General features: G+C 45.6%; 1 long non-coding RNA gene across 1 annotated transcript in view; it reads right to left on the bottom strand.

The window, feature by feature from the left end:
- The window catches only part of LOC309373290, a 252764-nt gene that overhangs the window by 228708 nt on the left and 5592 nt on the right, over window positions 1-18464 (bottom strand). The gene's annotated exons all lie outside the window — the stretch shown is intronic.

Below are 18464 nucleotides of genomic sequence, written 5' to 3'. Positions count from 1 at the left end.
CGGAAACGCTGTTTACCTTCCCGCTATAAAGTGGTACCTATTTATCTACTTGCACTTAGGGGTGCTTTTGAACTGCTAGGTGGGCAGGAGCTGGGACCGAAAGACGGGAGCTCACCCCGCCGCGGGGATTCGAACCGCCGACAATACGTTCAGGATAAATTGACATAGGCACAAACAGCTGTGTTGTTTGCATTCCTTTACCCAAATGGTGATCACACCTAAGATTTTGCACAGTGGTCATTGCTTATGCTGCCATAATTATCTAGAGAATATGAGGAAGTTGCTGGCCCAGATTATTATTATTTTTAATTATATTTCCTATCAGTCCAACCAGCATAGTCAGGGATGCTAGTGGTTGTGGTCCAAAATATTTGGAAAACACCAGTTTGGGGCAGGCAGGCACAGAGGAAAATTTTGTTATCATTTGTTCCCCATCCAAAAAGTCAATTCATATTGTTAAGCTCCCCACCCCCCAAACCTCCAAGTGTCCCTATTTTACAGAGACAGTACAGATTTACAGAAGCTGTCCCGGTTTTCTATTTGATCCCGGGATGTCCCATTTTCCCTTTAAAAATGTAAAGGTAAAGGACCCCTGGCAGTTAAGTCCAGTTGCAGATGACTCTGGGGTTGCGGCGCTCATCTTGCTTTACTGCCTGAGGGAGCTGACGTTTGTCCCCTTCTGCAGACAGTTTTTCCGGGTCATGTGGCTAGCATGACTAAGCCGCTTCTGTCAAAACCAGAGCAGCACACGGAAACGCTGTTTTCCTTCCCACCGGAGCGGTGCCTATTTCTCTACTTGCACTTTGACGTGCTTTTGAACTGCTAGGTTGGCAGGAGCAGGGACCGAGAAACGGGAGCTCACCCCGTCGTGGGGATTCGAACCGCCAACCTTCTAATCGGCAAGCCCAAGAGGCTCAGTGGTTTAGGCCACAGCGATAAGTTTTTTAATGTTTAATGTTTTATTATATTTTATATATATATTGGAAACTGCTCATAGTGGCTGGGGCAACCCAGTCAGATGGGCAGGAGCACCTTAGAGACCAACTAAGTTTGTTATTGGTATGAGTTTTCGTGTGCATCCACACTTCTTCAGAATGTTGTTGTTGTTGAATAGGAAGTCCTTATTTTCATCAGAGAAATGTTGGAGGGTATGCCTCACTTCTCCAAGCAGTGCAGAAGTTCCACAGGTGCAGCATTTCTCTTCCTTTGGAAGAGGGGGGAAAATCGCTGGGCACTTCAGTTCTCCAGGAAGAGCTAGCCTTCTCACAGTGCTTCCTAAAGCTCAGAGCTCTCCCTCTACCTTTTTCAATGTCCCTGTCAAAACGGCCATTTCTCCCTCAAGCTAAGATATTGTTTATGTCATGCCACACATTCAGACATGGGGAATATTGTGTTACTTTTCCTGATTATACTGCTTCTGTCCACTTTCATTCCTTTCACACTGCACTACCCATTGTGTTATGGAACTGTGGTTTTTTGACCGATATACCAACATGTCGCACTGAATTTCATTCACACCAGTGGGCGTAGCGTGGCACAACAATGAACCTCATTGGACAACGCCACTGCTTTCTGTTCCCCCATGAAAACAGCCATAAAGCTGGTCTACCATCACAAATGTTATCCCTTTTCTCCTGCCATTTTCCAGGTTAAGGGGGCTGCAAACAGATTTTCTTCTTCTTCCTGGAATCAACTAACATGGAAATGAGTGCTCAAGCATGCATTATCTTCTGCTCCTTTTCCATTGTACAAAATTTCAAATATTAATGCAGAAATTAATAGTGAGTGGAACTTTGGTGGAATGGAATGAGCTCCTATGAGAATGTGGCCTTAGCTCATTTGGTGAGGTGTGTTCAAAACACAGCAGTCCACTACCTGTTGAAGCACATCCCATGAAAAGCCATAGAATCAGTCAGGTGACTGAAAGGGGTGGGGCCACTTTCCATCCATCCCTTTATTAGACATGGAGTAGAATTGTTGGTGGCCAGATGATGGAGTACACAGATTAGTCTCAAACCAGTTTAGCAATTTGAGACAAGCAGGGATAGGTTTGCATGTTAGGAGCAGCCATGGAGGCTGAGCCACAGTGTTAAGGTGAATTCCAAAATACATATTTATTTGGTTTAAAAAATCTCCAGCTTTTTAAATATAGGAACCCCCCCCCCATACTTTCTCTTTATTTCTATTTGCTGCCTGCAAAAGATCCCATATGTTTTATCTATGGACGGAGACCGATTTGGGTTAACAGTTGGGTTTTTTGTTTTCAAAAATGGCAGAGTCAACCATTGCTTGTTTCTTTCTAGGGATAGGCCTGGCTGAAACCTGCTTAGCACCCTATTTTGTGAAACTTTGGTTGGCTTAAGACAGGTGTTGACCAAATGTGGATTTTTATTCTCCCCCCACCTTAGGCACAGAGACAGCTAATTTTACTTTTAACATTATTGGCATAACCTATTGATGTTTCACAACTTTCTGACTAGTTGCAGGACCTTAGCCAGACCTAGCAGAGTAAACACAGAATTCACGAAAGCAATTGGCAACTGGCTGCAGACAGGATGGACGAAGCAGGAACCAGGAACTTGTAGTTAAGTGTTTACTATATACAGTGAACTATTTACAGGAACAGAACAGAACACGGATCTTTAACTAGCTCTCTCATACACTACACACAACTCCTACACTGACACTGAACTCCAATTAGTAGGCCATAAATCATCATTCACCATGAGAGAGCTTGACCAATCATGGAGCTGTCTCCATGCCTCTGTATTACCAGGCAGACTTACTCCTTCACATTGCCTTGGCTGTCTGCCAAACCTAATTGACTCTGTGTGTGAAGCTGCACGTATTCAGATTCCCAACAAACTTTACCACAAAATGGTAAGGCAGCAACACTTTTAGGAGGAACTTTTCAATGCCTAATTTTACTTCAGTAGGTATCTGTAGGTGAGTTGCTTTTAAGTCTCAGTAGGTGTGCCTGAGCCTGACCAAACTGCGGGAGGCAGTGGAAGACAGGAGTGCCTGGCGTGCTCTGGTCCATGGGGTCACGAAGAGTCGGACACGACTAAATGACTAAACCACAAGGTGTGCTTTTAAATCTTGTTGTTGTTGTTTAAAAAAGCATAAACACATAGTGAAATGCAACTGTGGAAGGGGGAGGATCTGACTGAAGAGAATTCCTCAAAGTAGGAAAGGGGGATAAATTTTTTTAAGGTTGTATTTAAATGCAAGCCAACCCTGATGACTTTTTATATGCCAATACAGTGGTACCTCAGGTTACATGCGCTTCAGGTTACATACACTTCAGGTTACAGACTCCGCTAACCCAGAAATAGTGCTTCAGGTTAAGAACTTTGCTTCAGAATGAGAACAGAAATCATGCTCCGGCGGTGCAGCGGCAGCAGGAGGCCCCATTAGCTAAAGTGGTGCTTCAGGTTAAGAACAGTTTCAGGTTAAGTACGGACCTCTGGAACAAATTAACCTGAGGTACCAGTGTATTGCTAACTGTGATTTCCCCCCTCTCAAGCATTGCTTAGTGTTACTCATAAGGCATCTCTGATGTGCCTTGTTTCTCTTTCCACAACCTGCTACCATACAAAATGGTAACTGTTCTTCCAAACAGTGCGCTGCAGCAATGTGAATCAAGCTTCTCCAGCAAATTCCCACATTCCCCCAGGAAAGCCTCTCAAAAATGCCCTGGCAGTGCCAAAAGCTTTGCCATGCCTTTGACACTACCCCAGCCTGCACAATATTTGCCTAGATTCCCAACTCATTTCTCATAGTGAATATGGGTTGTATCCAATGATAGCCCTACTCAGCATAGACCCAGTGGGTGGAATTCTGCCTAATGCTAAATGGGGTTTGTGCACAGGGAACAAGTATGTGCACAGGGAACACATGCAGTGACAGAACAAGAGGGTAGCTCAGTTGGTAGAGCATGAGACTCTTAATCACAAGGTCATGGGTTTGAGCCCCATGTTGGAAAAAGTTTCCTTCATTGCAGGGGGTTGGTATAGATGACTTTTGAGGTCCCTTTCAACCTTATAGTTCTATGACTTTCCCCTATCTCCTCTCTCCGTGTGCCCCCTAAACTTGTTCTGTGGGTTTCCTCAGCCCCCCAGAGCAGATTTAAGTGGTCCATGAGTGGAGTGAGAGGAAAGCCCTGTTAGAATCATACACTGTAGAACTGGAAGGGTCATGTAGGAATTGGAATTGGTCATGTAGGCCACCCCACTGCAAATTGACCTCGTTTTGTGCCTGCAAGAACTTAGTTGAATCCTGTCCACCGCAATGAATGAACATGACTAACTTACGTTCATTAGTTTCAGCGGATCTTTTCCGATTAGGGCTAGCATCAAATACATCCCTGCATGTGCATATCTGTATATCTATATCTCCTTTTTATTTTTGCACTTTATCGGCAAGTGTTCCCTTTTTGAGGGGGCGGTGGAGCAAGAAACGCTGAGTCTGCTGTTTCTCTTGGAGTTCAGATGAAAAGCTTTTCAATGAACCATCATTGATTGGAGCAACTTCTGTTGCCTTCGGTTTGGCCAGATGTTTCCTAATTAACTATCTGTCATGTTTTTTAAGAACAGACATTTCCTACTAAATGAAAAGTAGTGTGTGTTTCTTGTCTCCCCCCCTCCCCTGCCTGGGTGAAATAGGCCAAATGACTTCGCTCTGGCACTGAGGCTCCCCCCCCCCATCTCTCCCACCCCCGCTGGAAGATGGAAGTTAACATCAAAAGCTTGATCCTTTTTTATTATTCAGTGCAACCTCTTAAGGCCAACTTTAACAAGTTGCAAATGGCCCATTTAAAAGTTGGTGTTCAAAACTTTGGGGATGAGCGAGGAGAAATATTAGCAATATGTTGCTCGGGTTACTGCAGAGGCCGTTTTCTGCAGCAACTCCAAATAATAAAGCACACTGCTTGTATTCACGAGAAGGAAAGCCTGTGTTTCCCCATGAAAAGGCAGAGCTGTTCTCTCTCCTCTTTTACTGGTGCAGAACCAGTGAGATTGCAAGTAGTCGATGAATGACTCCATGCATGTATTGCTGTGACATTTCTTCAATACCTTCATCCCCTTCTGAAAAAGCTTTCTTTCCAAGGTGGTAAGTTCTGGTGCGGGGTGCAAATTTTACATGGAGGTGCTTTCAAAGAACACAAGAATCTGCCTTATATTGAGTCAGACTACTGGCCCATCTTGCTCATTATTGTCTACACCAATTGGCAGCTGCTTTTCAGGATTTCAGGCAATGGTCCTTCCCTGTCCAACCAGGATATGCCACAGATTGAATTTAAGACCTTCTGCATGCAAACCAGATGCTCTACCACTAAGCTATGACCATTCTCTATACAGTGGTACCTCTGGTTGCGCACAGGATCCGTTCCGGAGGCCCGTTCGCAACATGAAAAGCCCGCAACCTGAAGCGCCGTATCTGCGCAGGTGTGCGGCATGATTTGGAGCTTCTGTGCATGCGCAAAGCGTGATTTAGCGCTTCCGCGCATGCGTGAGCAGCAAGACCCGGAAGTAACGCTTTCCGGAATTCCCAGGTCGCCGTGGGACGCAACCTGAAGAAACGTAACATGAAGCAAACATAACATGAGGTATGACTGTAGAAGCAACTTGCCTTCTGGGAACCGAGGCAAAGGACTTTAATACTAGTGAAAATGCAGCTCCACTTGAGAACTGAGGTAGGATATTTCTGGGAGTGGGCAGTTTGTTGTTTTGAAAGATGCAGCTCTCCCTCTGAGAACTGAGGTAGTACCTTCCCAGGAGAGGGCTATACCACCTTGGGCAGTGAAGGTGCGTTGCACTTTGGCACATATTGGTGACTTTCCATATGAGGACTGAAGTTGTGTCTTCCTGGGAGAGCAATCAGGCGGCATAAGGCCTTTGGTTGTTCCGTAATGGGCAGCGGATGAGGCCATTAATGCTTTTGGTTGCTTAAAGCTTGACAGCTTTGTTATTTTCTTCTTCTTTGGCAGGCACTAAGTAAACCTTTGCTTCTAGCCTCTGTCAAAAAGAAGAACTGCTTTGTCAGTGGATTCGTGACAAGCTAATTACAGAGATAATAAATCTCAACAGAAATGAATATTCAAATATACACTCCATGGCCCCCCACCTCAAGTGTACATTTCAGGGAACACATTCCAATTCTGGAAGCTGTTTTCTTTATATTACACACATTCACACGAACAAAAATCCTTTCAGTTTTCTTTGTGCCCTGTTAGGGTGAAGGTAGGGTTGTTCCGAACCCCTCCAGACATAAATCCCATCAGCGGAGACCCCACTTAAGAATATCTGCGAGTTCAGTGAAATGCCAGAAAGGGAATCCTACACAAAAGGCGTTCTCAACTAAGTGGAGAGCCTAAGCCAGGGGTCCCCAAACTAAGGCCCGCGGGCCGGATAAGGCCCGAGGGACTCGTTTATCAGGCCTGCGGCAACCCCCACCGCCCGCTCTTACCAGTGCTGCGCTGTATGGCTGCCCACTTCCGGGTCGGAGGAGCACTGGAAATAGCTTGTGCACATATGCAAGCATTATTTGCACATGCGCAAGCATTATTTGCGCATGCGCAAGCATTATTTCCAGTGCACATCCGGGTCGGAGGAGGTCTGTGCACATGTATACAAGCTATTTCCGATGCTCCTCCGACCCGGAAGTGCACCGGAAACAGCGTGTGTGCACGCGTATGGGCACACGCTCTCCCGCCCTCCAGCCCGCCGCAGGATTAGCACTGGAGACACCAGTCCGAGGCACGGTAAGTTTGTTGACCCCTGGCCTAAGCACATACTGCTGGGTGTGCAGACACACCCCTTTCAAGGTGTCACACACAATTGGGCGTTATTGTTAAATGTTAAGATACCACAGGAGGTGGGAGCAGTGGGCATGAGCACTCTGACTCCATCCCAACCCCTCACCACCCTCCAACTTAGGAATGGTCATCTTGTAAAGTGAGTAGCCTTTTGTATTTGTTGTGGGAAGTTTTTGCAGTCAAACCAACAATTCATGCTTTGCCAGATGGGCACATGAAGGGTCTGAATCTCACAGAGCTTTCCTGTACAGATTGCTGGAGAGAGAACTCTGTGAGATCACTTCCCTTTGTCTGTCCAGGCAGGAAGTTGCAACATGACTTCCTTCCTTCCTTCCTGCCTCTCTCTCTTTCTTCATCATGCTTCCAATTTGAGCCCTGCAGCTCAGACACCATTTTTGAACTTACATTTTGTACTTTTGTAACTTGGATAGTAGTTACAGACTGGCCTTTATTTTACTAATGTCACTTCTGCTTTGAGACCTAGATTATGTAAGTAAACACCTCTTTTATTTCTTCACAAAACAATGTCTGTGTGATTGTTGTTTTAAGCCTTAAGGTGAGAAGGTGGGTAATACTAGGGAAAATCTAGTCTGCCTTAAAGCATCCTGGATTATTGTTTCTAGAAGGTTAAATCAACCTTGTCTTAGCTTCCAAGTTTAAGCTGCTAAGGATGATATTTTGCTGATCTCACTCATGTGAGCAAGGAAGGATAATAACTAATCAATATATCCTCTTCTAGTGTCTAAACTCATTCCTATGCTTGTGAAAGCTCTTCATCATTTTACAACCCTGGGTGCAACAGAGCAGCTTAGTGGTACATGGGGTACATGTAGCTGATAGCCCAGTTCTCCAACCCTACACTGCCTTTCCCCACCTCAGCCCCTGCTGCCTGAGGCAGCTGCCTCACTCTACCTAATGGTAGAACCGGCACCGTGCGCCCTGACACTATTGTATCCCTTTCCTGTGTGCATCTCGCCTGTGGCAGTAGATTGCAAATGGGAGATAAGGTCTTTGTGTATTGCATAACATTCAGAAAAGCATCCCTGTATTCTTTTATACATCAATAGGTGGGACACAAGTCACAACTAGAGGGTTGAGATTTTTGCTCACCATCATTTTCATCTTATTATCATTACTGCCACCTGTTCAATGAGCTCTGTTTGGGTTATTTTGCTTTATGTGGTTGCAGATACAATCAGCCAGCTTCTTTAAAAGCCCAGCTGCAGAGTTTATTGTACTTTTCATATTTATATAAGACGCCTCTCATTCTCTTCCGTTAGGCACCTGAACAATTAACCGAAAAACAAAACATCAACAATAATTATCTTACTTAGCTTAATGCCAGGGAAACAAGATATATGGAAGGAACAACTGGGGCAGGCCAGACATGCCATACTCTGCCTTAATTTTCAGGAGCTGGACTGGGCAGTACTAGCATTTCAGGGGGAAAGAAAGGTGGCCTGTGATTAGGGCTGGATACACACCAGATCTTTGAAAGAACATTTGGTGCACATTGTTTCTGCTCAAAGAATTCTGGGCACTGTAGTTCACCCCTCACAGTTATAATTCCCAGCAACCCTTAACAAACTACAGTCCCCAGAATTCTTTCAGGGGTTGGGAGGATGTGCTTTGAGTGTATATACGTTTCCAAGCACAATTCAAAGTGTTGGTGCTGACCTTTAAAGCCCTAAATGGCCTCGGTCCAGTATACCTGAAGGAGCATTTCCACCCCAATTGTTCTGCCCGGACACTGAGGTCCAGCACCGAGGGCCTTCTGGTGGTTCCCTGACTGCGAGAAGCCAGGTTACAGGGAACCAGACAGAGGGCCCGCCCTGTGGAACGCCCACCCACCAGATGTCAAAGAGAAGAACAACTACCAGACTTTTAGAAGACATCTGAAGGCAGCCCTCTTTAGGGAAGCTTTTAATGTTTAACAGACTACTGTATTTTAATACTTTGTTGGAAGCCGCCCAGAGTGGCTGGGGAAAACCAGCCAGATGGGAGGGAGGGAAATAAATAAATAAATAAATAAATAAATAAATAAATAATAATAATAATAATTAGTTTGTATGCAGCTTCAGCTTGTGTACACACAACACATTTAAAGCCCATGACTTGCCCGATAGTCCTGAACTTGCAGTTTATCCCTCACAGAGCTACATTTCCCAGAACCCTTAACAGAGTACAGTTTTCAGGATTATTTGAGGGGGAAATGTGCCTAAAAGGTCAAGTGCGTACCCAGCCCAAATCCAGAAATCTGATACCTCAGAGTTTTAGCCACACTTGGGCCCCTTCACAGCCTCCTGAAAACAATAGCTATGGGGATCACCACAAAAGATGTGGGAGGGTCCAGCCCCACACCATCCTCTCTGTTGTTTGAGGGCTGGGACTCGGGAGTTACTTGGTTTTCCTCTATGATTTCTGTAGAGAGTAGTGGGAAACATTCCCATTTGGTGAACTTAAATGCTACCTAACGGTTCCCCTGGGGTGAGAGCAGCACACTGCAGCCGCAACTAAGTACAAGTAATGCATCTTAAGGTGCTCTTGCCCACGTCGTGGAAAGCCTGGGGCAAGCTGACCTGGACTGCAACATAGTGAGCTTACAATGGAGAGCTAATAATACCGCACTCCCACTGTGTGCCCCTGTCAGTGTGTTGACAACATGGCCTGTCAACACCACGATTGCGTTGCCTCTTTGGAGTTAGCCTTGAAAAGACCTCGGTGTGACAGCCCACTGAAAAAGAGAATCTGCAGGGGCTTCATAGGAACACTTCCTCAGCATGTTGTATAGAAGCTCACAACAGCACAAGACCTTTAAAGCACAGTCAAAGCACATTTTCTGCCCTCAAAGAATTCTGGGTACTGTAGTTTACCCCTCATGGAGTTAACAATTCCCAGTAACCCTTAACAGTCCCCAGAATTCTTTAAGGGACTAAATGCATTTTGAATGTGCTTTATAGTCTGTGGGTGGCATAAGGCAAAACTCTCTGCGATGTGCAGAGGCACCAACTTCTCTGGCTGATTGAGGGGGCCTGACACAACATTGTGTGAGGCCTGACCCCCCTCAAAAAAAAATACATGGGGGCAAAACTGTCAGGAGTTCAGCCTACACTCGAGTAGGACCCTGGTAGAGACACATGCCCGACTGGCATGTTCTCTCCCTCCTGGTCTTTCATTCGGGAGCTTCATAAGCTTTCTTCAGCCCAAACATCACAGCGACCGATGCCAACCGACACCGGCACACTTAGGGATCCACAGAGGTTGTGCATTTCACGTGACAGACCTCAGCAACTCAGCGTTTTGGCTAATCTACTTTAGTTACATATTTACATACGGAGCACTGCAACATGGCTCCCTCTCTCTCTAGCATCAGACAGCAAAGAGAATGAACAAAGGACAATAGTCCCACTTCACGGAACACAGTAACACAAACATCCTGTCTCCGTCACATCCCACTCTGAGGAGTCAAAACATACACCGTAATGTGATAGACGAAAACCCCATGACTGCAAGCATGGAGCAGGAATTCTAACAGAAACTGCCTCAGCCCCTAGGAGTCAGTGCTTATCGTGGCATGAGAGAAGTGTCTCACTTTTGTTTTCTGTGTTCAGGCTTCTGGCTGAGTGGAAATGCAGTGTAAGATTTGTGTTAAGGAAGTGAACTGCCCTCACAGGACATCCCCAACTCCCTTGGGAATGGTGTCATCTGTTGAACCTTGACTACTGAATTCAGACGGTTGCCAAAGACTTCATAAGTTATGAATACAGAATTGATGCAGGGTTTCTCCTAGGCCGAGGGGAAGACTCAGATAGTGCTCAGTGACCTCCACTGTGCTGGAACACAACAGAACCATCAACCCAAGAGCATGAAGAAGGACCATTGAAATGGCTCCAGATTTTTGGCAAGCCTAGGTGCTCCCCAGTGATTATTTGGAGGACTGTCGGTGGATGCTCTGGTGATCACACAGGGTCCCCGGATGTTTCACCCTGTGCCACCACTTTATTTCTCACTGCCACCACCCAGGCCCTACCTGGGACAATACTGAGTCCAGTCAGGGTTAAATTGAAACAAAAACTTTTGATTATTTATTGCAGTTTAACAAGCGTGTGGTTTCATGAAGAGTATCAGTCAATTACATTCATGTGGTGCCTATCCAGACCTATAACTTCCACTACCTGCTCTCACTCATTAAACCACCTCTCAGATATTTACTTCCTAGCCCCTAACTGTTCCTGACTCAGCCTATTTCTCTACACTAACTCAACCTACCCACAAACTCTATCCCAATTCACTCCCACTCCAACCAACCACCCAACTCCCAACGAACTCCTCACAAACTCCTCCCAGAGCTGGTTTTATAGTCCCTCTGACTCCCCCCCCCCGGGTCCTGATTGGGTAACCTGTTTAACTATTTCACCTCCAGCACTCTCATGTTAACGTCACAGGTGATCTCTCCACGTTGGGGCTATCTTGGAATTTAGAAGTACAATCGACTTGCAGATTCCAGAGTACTAGACTGATTTTATTTCAGGGCTTTTACAATGGGACATATTTTGACACAAGAATGTTCTTGGGATTTGTTAACCTCTGAAAAAAGGACCTATAGCTGACAGCTCCACCCCACCCACCACCCACCGATATGCAAGCTATTGTATCGCTAGGACCCTTTCAGCCCTTTAGACACTACAGGTAAAGTCGGTGTTCTTTGGATTGTGGTTATTTCATCTCTTTGATACTCACCCCCCCCCCTTTCTTCTCCACCGCTCGTCCGTTAGGCCAAGTGTCCCACCAAGCTCAGTCTGTCCTTAGCCAGCCCTCACCTGCTTGCCATCTTACTTACAAGCCTAGAGGAGGACTGAGGCAAAACTAGAATGAATTGTCTCTGCCTCTCATCAGCACCATCTTCTTGCTCTTGGGCTCCCAAACCAGCCTCCACTGGACCTAATACAACTTCTGCTTAAATCGTTTTCTATTTCCATTGCTCACCCTTTGCCACACACATATGGTTCTTTCCTTTTCCTAAACATGGGTTGAAGGGTGGTGCACTTGTGTAGGCTCTGTGCAAGTGTGATGTGTGAACATATGTTGGTTTGGGGCAGAGCCTGGGGGCACGGCCCCAGTGCGCCCCTCCGCATGCTCACATCTGCTTACACTGGAATATGGCTCACAAGCACCAGAAGCCATGCGCCTATGAATGTCATGCTAATTAAAAGCAACAAATGCATTAGGTAAAGGTAAAGGGATCCCTGACCATTAGGTCCAGTCATGACCGACTCTGGGGTTGCGGCGCTCATCTCGCTTTATTGGCTCGTCTCGCTTTATACTCTCCTTTATAGGGAGCCAGCATACAGCTTCCGGGTCATGTGGCCTGCATGACTAAGCCGCTTCTGGCGAACCAGAGCAGTGCATGGAAATGCCGTTTACCTTCCCGCCAGAGCGGTACCTATTTATCTACTTGCACTTAGACGTGCTTTCAAACTGCTAGGTGGGCAGGAGCAGGGACCGAGCAATGGGAGCTCACCCCGTTGTGGGGATTCGAACCACCGACCTTCTGATCGGCAAGTTCTAGGCTCTGTGGTTTAACCCACAGCACCACCCACGTCCCTTAAATGCATTAACCAAATGCATTAACCCATGCTTAAAGCACTACTTTGTGGAACGGTACCCATAGAGATCAAGATATGGGGAAGGGTTTAATATCTGTCCCTGACAGAAGCTGTTCAGCTCAAATATGGTGGCTGTGGAACACATAGGCTAAAGCCAACCTTCTGCTAAAACCTTCAGCTATTTTCCCCTGCTGCCTCCCCCCACCCCCAATCCTCCCCCCACCCCCAAGTGGCCTGCACCAGCTTCTGATTGCCTTTCCTCCCCACCGGACTAAGCAGAAAAGTTCTCAAAATAATTGAGGTCAAAGAGCCAGCAGTCTCTGAAGCCATTAGAGGGTAGTGTAGCTGCGACCTGGAAAATAAATCCATTTCCAAATGTTCGCGGTATTAAAGGTTGCAGATGGAGTTTATGTGTTTGCGTAAACATTTATCCACTCCTGGCTCAGCTGATTTGCAGAGATATTCTATCTTTATGTGATCTGCACGGGTGATCCATTCACCGATGCCTTGTTCTTCCACTTTGCCTCTTTTCCGTGTGTGGTTCTTACGGGTCTCTAGGTGTTCTTTTACGGCAGGGTGTATAGGTTTTTTGGGGGCCCTTGAGCACATTTGCAGGCTGGAGAAGCTTCTGTGGGCACATCTCATAAGCACAGGTGCATGTGCTGGAACAATGCAGGTGCCCACTCATTCCCAGGGGAATATGCCTGAAAAGAAGTGTTTTTGCACCACCACCTGACCTAATCATGGGCAGGGGGTTGGACTTTATGGAAAGTGTAGCTGGGGGAGACAGAGTTAACCTTCCCTTCCTAGCCCACATCTGAAGTCTCTAGGAAAATCAACACACACACACTAGACAATAATTAGGCTTTGAAAAAATCCTTCTACTGCCTATAATAGGAGGCTTCATTCAAGCCTAATTCCAATGCAGGAAGGAAAGGGGACCTTGCAGGTGTGAAGAAAGGCCTCTTTGGGTGCATGTTGGTCACTCATGTATGCCGTGTTGGTCACTCATGTGTGCCATGTTGGTCACATTTTATGGGATGGAATCTCTCTCTGGTTTCATTTTTTGGATTTTGATGGCCTTCTAAAGTCCAAGGTCTAAGGTCCAGCTATCTTGATGTGCCTCTGTAGAATATCAAATATAATTAATATTCAATCTTAATATGTAATAATTAATATATCCTCATATTAATACCCATCAACATGGTTGCCCTATCTGTAACTAATTACAATTTCAAGAAAATGCATTTCTACCCCTTTGGGAGGGGAAATAAAAATTACCTGGAACTGTTTGTAACATGTAGTTTGGCCTTTACTCATCTCTTTGTGTAGAACCCAACACAAAACTGAATACCAAACTAAGAATCTGCCATGCCAGATATCTAGAGACAAAGTTTCTTGGCCTCCTTCAAAATGCTGAAGTTGTGAAACACTATTAGGAGCAGAAAGTCCCTTTGGTGCAGGGTAATGTAATCAAGAAATCGAAATGTATCAGGCAGAAGAATTTTTGCTGTCATTTAGCTCTATAAGCATGATGTGCAGCCCAGCGATACTATCCAAGAGGAATTTCAATCATCTCTTTAGCAATAGCATTAATTACTGCAAGCACTTGACAGTCAATATCACTGCTATGTAGGCTGAGGGGAGAGAAGAGAAAAACCAATTTCCCATGCAGACATTTTTAAAAGTCACCCAAAAAGACTCTTATGAACAATTTAACATTGCACATTATGTCTTCACCAGAGTAGAAAGAAATATCAGGGCAGACTGGATGTTTTTGGAGTCTCTGTAATCACTGCTTCGTTTTCATTTAAATTGGGAATAGGAAACCCATTGCCCCCCAGTTGTTTCTGAACTACAGCTCCCATCATCCCTCGTCACTGGCCACAATGGCTGGGTCTGGTGGGATTTGGAGTCTGTCAGTATCTAGAGGGCCCCAGGTTCCCCATGTCCCATAATATTTGTAAATGTACAGGCTGAGTCTCCATGACAGGTACAGAGAGATAAACACTTGGTTAGATCCTGCAAATCCCAAGGCAACAGCATTCCTTCCCCTGAAACCCCCCAAATCCAAATCAACTGGTCTCTCAGACAAATCTAAACTGTTGCGTATTGCACACCCCATGCAAAACTGGTTTGGAATCTCACCTTGCTGTAGAGTGGTTGCTCACTCATCACCTAGAAAGAGGAAAGACATCACCAGAAAAGGAGACGAAAGAAAATGGAGCGTTGCCTAAATGTGCATAAACAAATTTAGAAAAAGTGCTATATTTCTTAATAGAAATCTCACCATGGTTTAGAATACATTGAGTCAGTGATAAATATCTATATATCTTTATCTAATCTAGATCTACATGTGGTAGCTCCATGGAGCAGTTCTTGGCTGTCACTATGACAGACAATGGTCCAGCCAAAGTTAAGTGCTTTAAAGTGTTCAGAATTCACAGATGGATGGTTGGCTGCATTATGTAGCAACATTTAGGGCCTCAGGTGCCATGAAGTCCTTCAGTACCATGAGTAGAACCTCAGGCTTCTAGGATACAATACATAAAGTATTTGGGGCGAGGGGCAGCATGAAGGTTCACATTTGTGGTATGAAAGTTGCAACAGGGTCTGAAGTTTCTGTGTTCCACATGTGCCAAATATTGTAAACTGCTTTGATATCTGTCCTTTACTTATTATTCTAACAGCTCTGATGTTCTTGATGATGAAGTGTCACGGTCTGGTTGGAGGCAGATGAATAGTGGGAGGAACCAGCTGAGCAACCCCCAAGGGAAGAAGGCTCAGAGCCCAGTAGTGGTGGTGGGACAACAATGAATAGTCACAGGGAGAAGACTGGGAAGAGGAGGTGTCAGAATCTGAAGAGGTAACAGGGCTTAGTGAGTGGGGAGAGTCTGCGGCAGAGAGAAGTCCAGAATTGGAGGCAGAAGCTGAAGTAGGAGAGGACGAAGGCCAAGAGGCAGAGATGGCTCAGGCTGGTGAAGAAGCACAGGCGTCTTCGCCTCCTGCTGTGACACGTTCCCCTTCCTGCTGGTCTCCTAGAACCAGGAGAGGCATGAAAAGGGCGGAGAAGTTAGCTTCACATAGGCACAGTCTCAGATTGCTTGGGGGAAGATCCTGGAGATGAGGGGACTTAGGCAGTCTCAGCAAGACCTGGCGGAGCTGAGCTGCTGTGCTCATTAGACCCGACACTCCTGTGCAGAGTCTGTTTTTGCTAATAAAGAATTAACTCCATCTTGCTCAGTGTGATTTACTGCTGGCTCTCTCCTGTCATATAGTGGTATATGAAAATTTTTATTATTAAATACAGTTGACTTGTACCAAGGCCCTGCATGCAGAACCACTACTGAAGAGTCTGATATTAATTCATTTCAGACCGGACATGCCCTCTGTATGGTCTGATGTCCAGCCCAAATAAAATCACATGGGGTTAGAGATGTCCCTACCTGGGACATTCAACAGGCAAAGGAGATGCTCTTCCACTGAGCTACTTCCCTAATTAATGCCCACAGTCTGCTTAAGTAAAAGGCTCCCTTGTTGCAAATCAGAAATCCATCAGGACACTCTAGAATCATCCCAAACGAGGAAGTGCCAGGCCAGCTGTCCATTTCAATGCTGATGCCCTTACCTGATGCCAAAGGAGGATTTGTAACCATTTGCGTGTGACTTTTGAACATGTACATCTCTTGTTATTGCAAAAATCAGCTAGGAAGAGCCATTAGTTTCTGAGAGCACTGGTTGAGAAGAGCAACATTAGTTCAGAAACATTAATTTTGGACAAATGTTTACAATTAACACATAATTTCATTTCTAATCGAGTTTGGAATGAATACACACCACATCCCATCCAATCCAGAGCATAAGAGAAATGATGCTAGAAATTCAAATCAGGCTACAGAAGGAAATGTCTCCCAGGTGACTGGTTTATGGTTTTCTTCTTTCCAGGAGTGGAATTAAATCTCTTTTGCAGGTGGAGAGTGGGCAAAGGTGGTAGTGGTAACTTGCGTAAGACCTCCAAAACTGTTATGCAACACACCTGGCTGGAGAGATGAGGTGGAAATTTGATCCTGTTCACATTTAAAGGTAAACCTACCAAAACACTACGCGAACCCAAACCCAGCCACACTTTGAAAGTCACACTTCTCTGAATTTTGCAATGCCGTTCTCCAGCCATGTAATGTGTAAAGAAAAAAAAAGTATATACAGTGGTACCTCGGGTTACATACGCTTCAGGTTACATACACTTCAGGTTACAGACTCTGTTAACCCAGAAATATTACCTCGGGTTAAGAACTTTGCTTTAGGATAAGAACAGAAATCAGGCTCCAGCGGCACAGCGGCAGCAGGAGACCCTATTAGCTAAAGGGGTGCTTCAGGTTAAGAACAGTTTCAGGTTAAGAACGGACCTCCAGAACGAATTAATTACTTAACCTGAGGTAACACTGTACTTAAGTGTGCAGAAATATGTCTCTATTAGTCAAAATAAGATACAAAAATGCATTACATTCGGGAAAATATAAATATTAGGGAAAACGAGTTCTATAGGTTTATTTCACACACCCCTCTCCCCCACCCCACCCCTCCTCCCACTAATTTGGCCACACCTGCTGGGGGGGCAGGGAAACATTCCTAAGAGATGTGTGCTCACATGTGTTCTCCAGGATCAGCGGGAGTTGATATCAGGTCCTGAGTTGCCGTGTATTTTGCTGTAGCTCCTGGGCTTCACATGGGCATCTGCTTGGCTACTGTGGGAAAACAGGATGCTGGACAAAATAGGCCTCTGGTCTGATCCAGCAGATCTCATTCTCTTACGAATTGTCCCTTCCTATACAAGCACCTCGGAGGGAGGCAGGTGGCGCTGTGGGTTAAACCGATGAGAAGGTTGGCGGTTCGAATCCCCACAACAGGGTGAGCTCCCGTTGCTCAGTCCCTGCTCCTGCCAACCTAGCAGTTGGAAAGCACATCAAAGTGCAAGTAGATAAATAGGTACCGCTCCAGCGGGAAGGTAAACAGTGTTTCTGTGCGCTGCTCTGGTTCGCCAGAAGTGGCTTAGTCATTCTGGCCACAGGACCCAGAAGCTGTACACCAGCTCCCTTGGCCAGTAAAGTGAGATGAGCGCCGCAACCCCAGAGTCGGCCATGACTGGACCTAATGGTCAGGTGTCCCTTTACAGTGCTACCTCTGGTTATGTACTTAATTCATTCCGGAGGTCCGTTCTCAACCTGAAACTGTTCTTAACCTGAAGCACCACTTTAGCTAATGGAGCCTCCCGCTGTGCCACCGCCGCTCGAATTCTCTTCTCATCCTGAAGCAAAGTTCTTAACTCAAGGTACTATTTCTGGGTTAGCGGAGTCTGTAACCTGAAGCTTCTGTAACCCGAAGCCTGTGTAACCCGAGGTACCACTGTACCTTTATACAAGCGCCTTAAGAACTTTACTCAGACTCCATGGTCAAACTTCATCTATCACCTGTTAGATCTAGCTATCTTCTGAGGGTGAGGGTAAGAAAAGAAGCATTTCCCACCATGGTGCCCAAACCATGGTATGATTATGCCAGAAATGCATACCTGCTCCCCCCTCTTTGCCAACATCAAAGGAGGCTTTGAAAACTTTATTTGTAGAAGGGCTATAGCAGGCTTCCCCAAACTTGGGTCTCCAGCTGTTTTTGGAATACAAGTCCCATCATCCTTGATCACTGGTCCTGCTAGCTAGGGATGATGGGAGTTGTAGTCCAACAACAGCTGGAGACCCAATATTGGGAAACTCTAGGCTAGAGACTTGCTTTATTTTATTTTATTTTATTTGAAAGCTTAGAATCTGGCTTCCCTGTTCAAGGGTACCAGTGAAGCCCTCCATGGGCACTTGGTTGGTGACACCTAATGGAGCAGTCTCCCCTGAATTGGATCAGGTATTGAGAGAAATGAAGTCTAGAAACAGTGAAAGGAACTAAAATACTAGAATTCAACAATTCATTGTTTGTAGCCACATTTCAAAGATAATCCCTCGGTTAAAAATGGGTAGCAATAATTCGGGGAGGCCCTC

The sequence above is a fragment of the Podarcis melisellensis genome (assembly GCF_964234715.1).
Source record: "Podarcis melisellensis genome assembly, chromosome: 6".
Classification (NCBI taxonomy): Eukaryota; Metazoa; Chordata; class Lepidosauria; order Squamata; family Lacertidae; genus Podarcis; species Podarcis melisellensis.
This window is presented reverse-complemented; position numbering and strand designations above follow the sequence as displayed.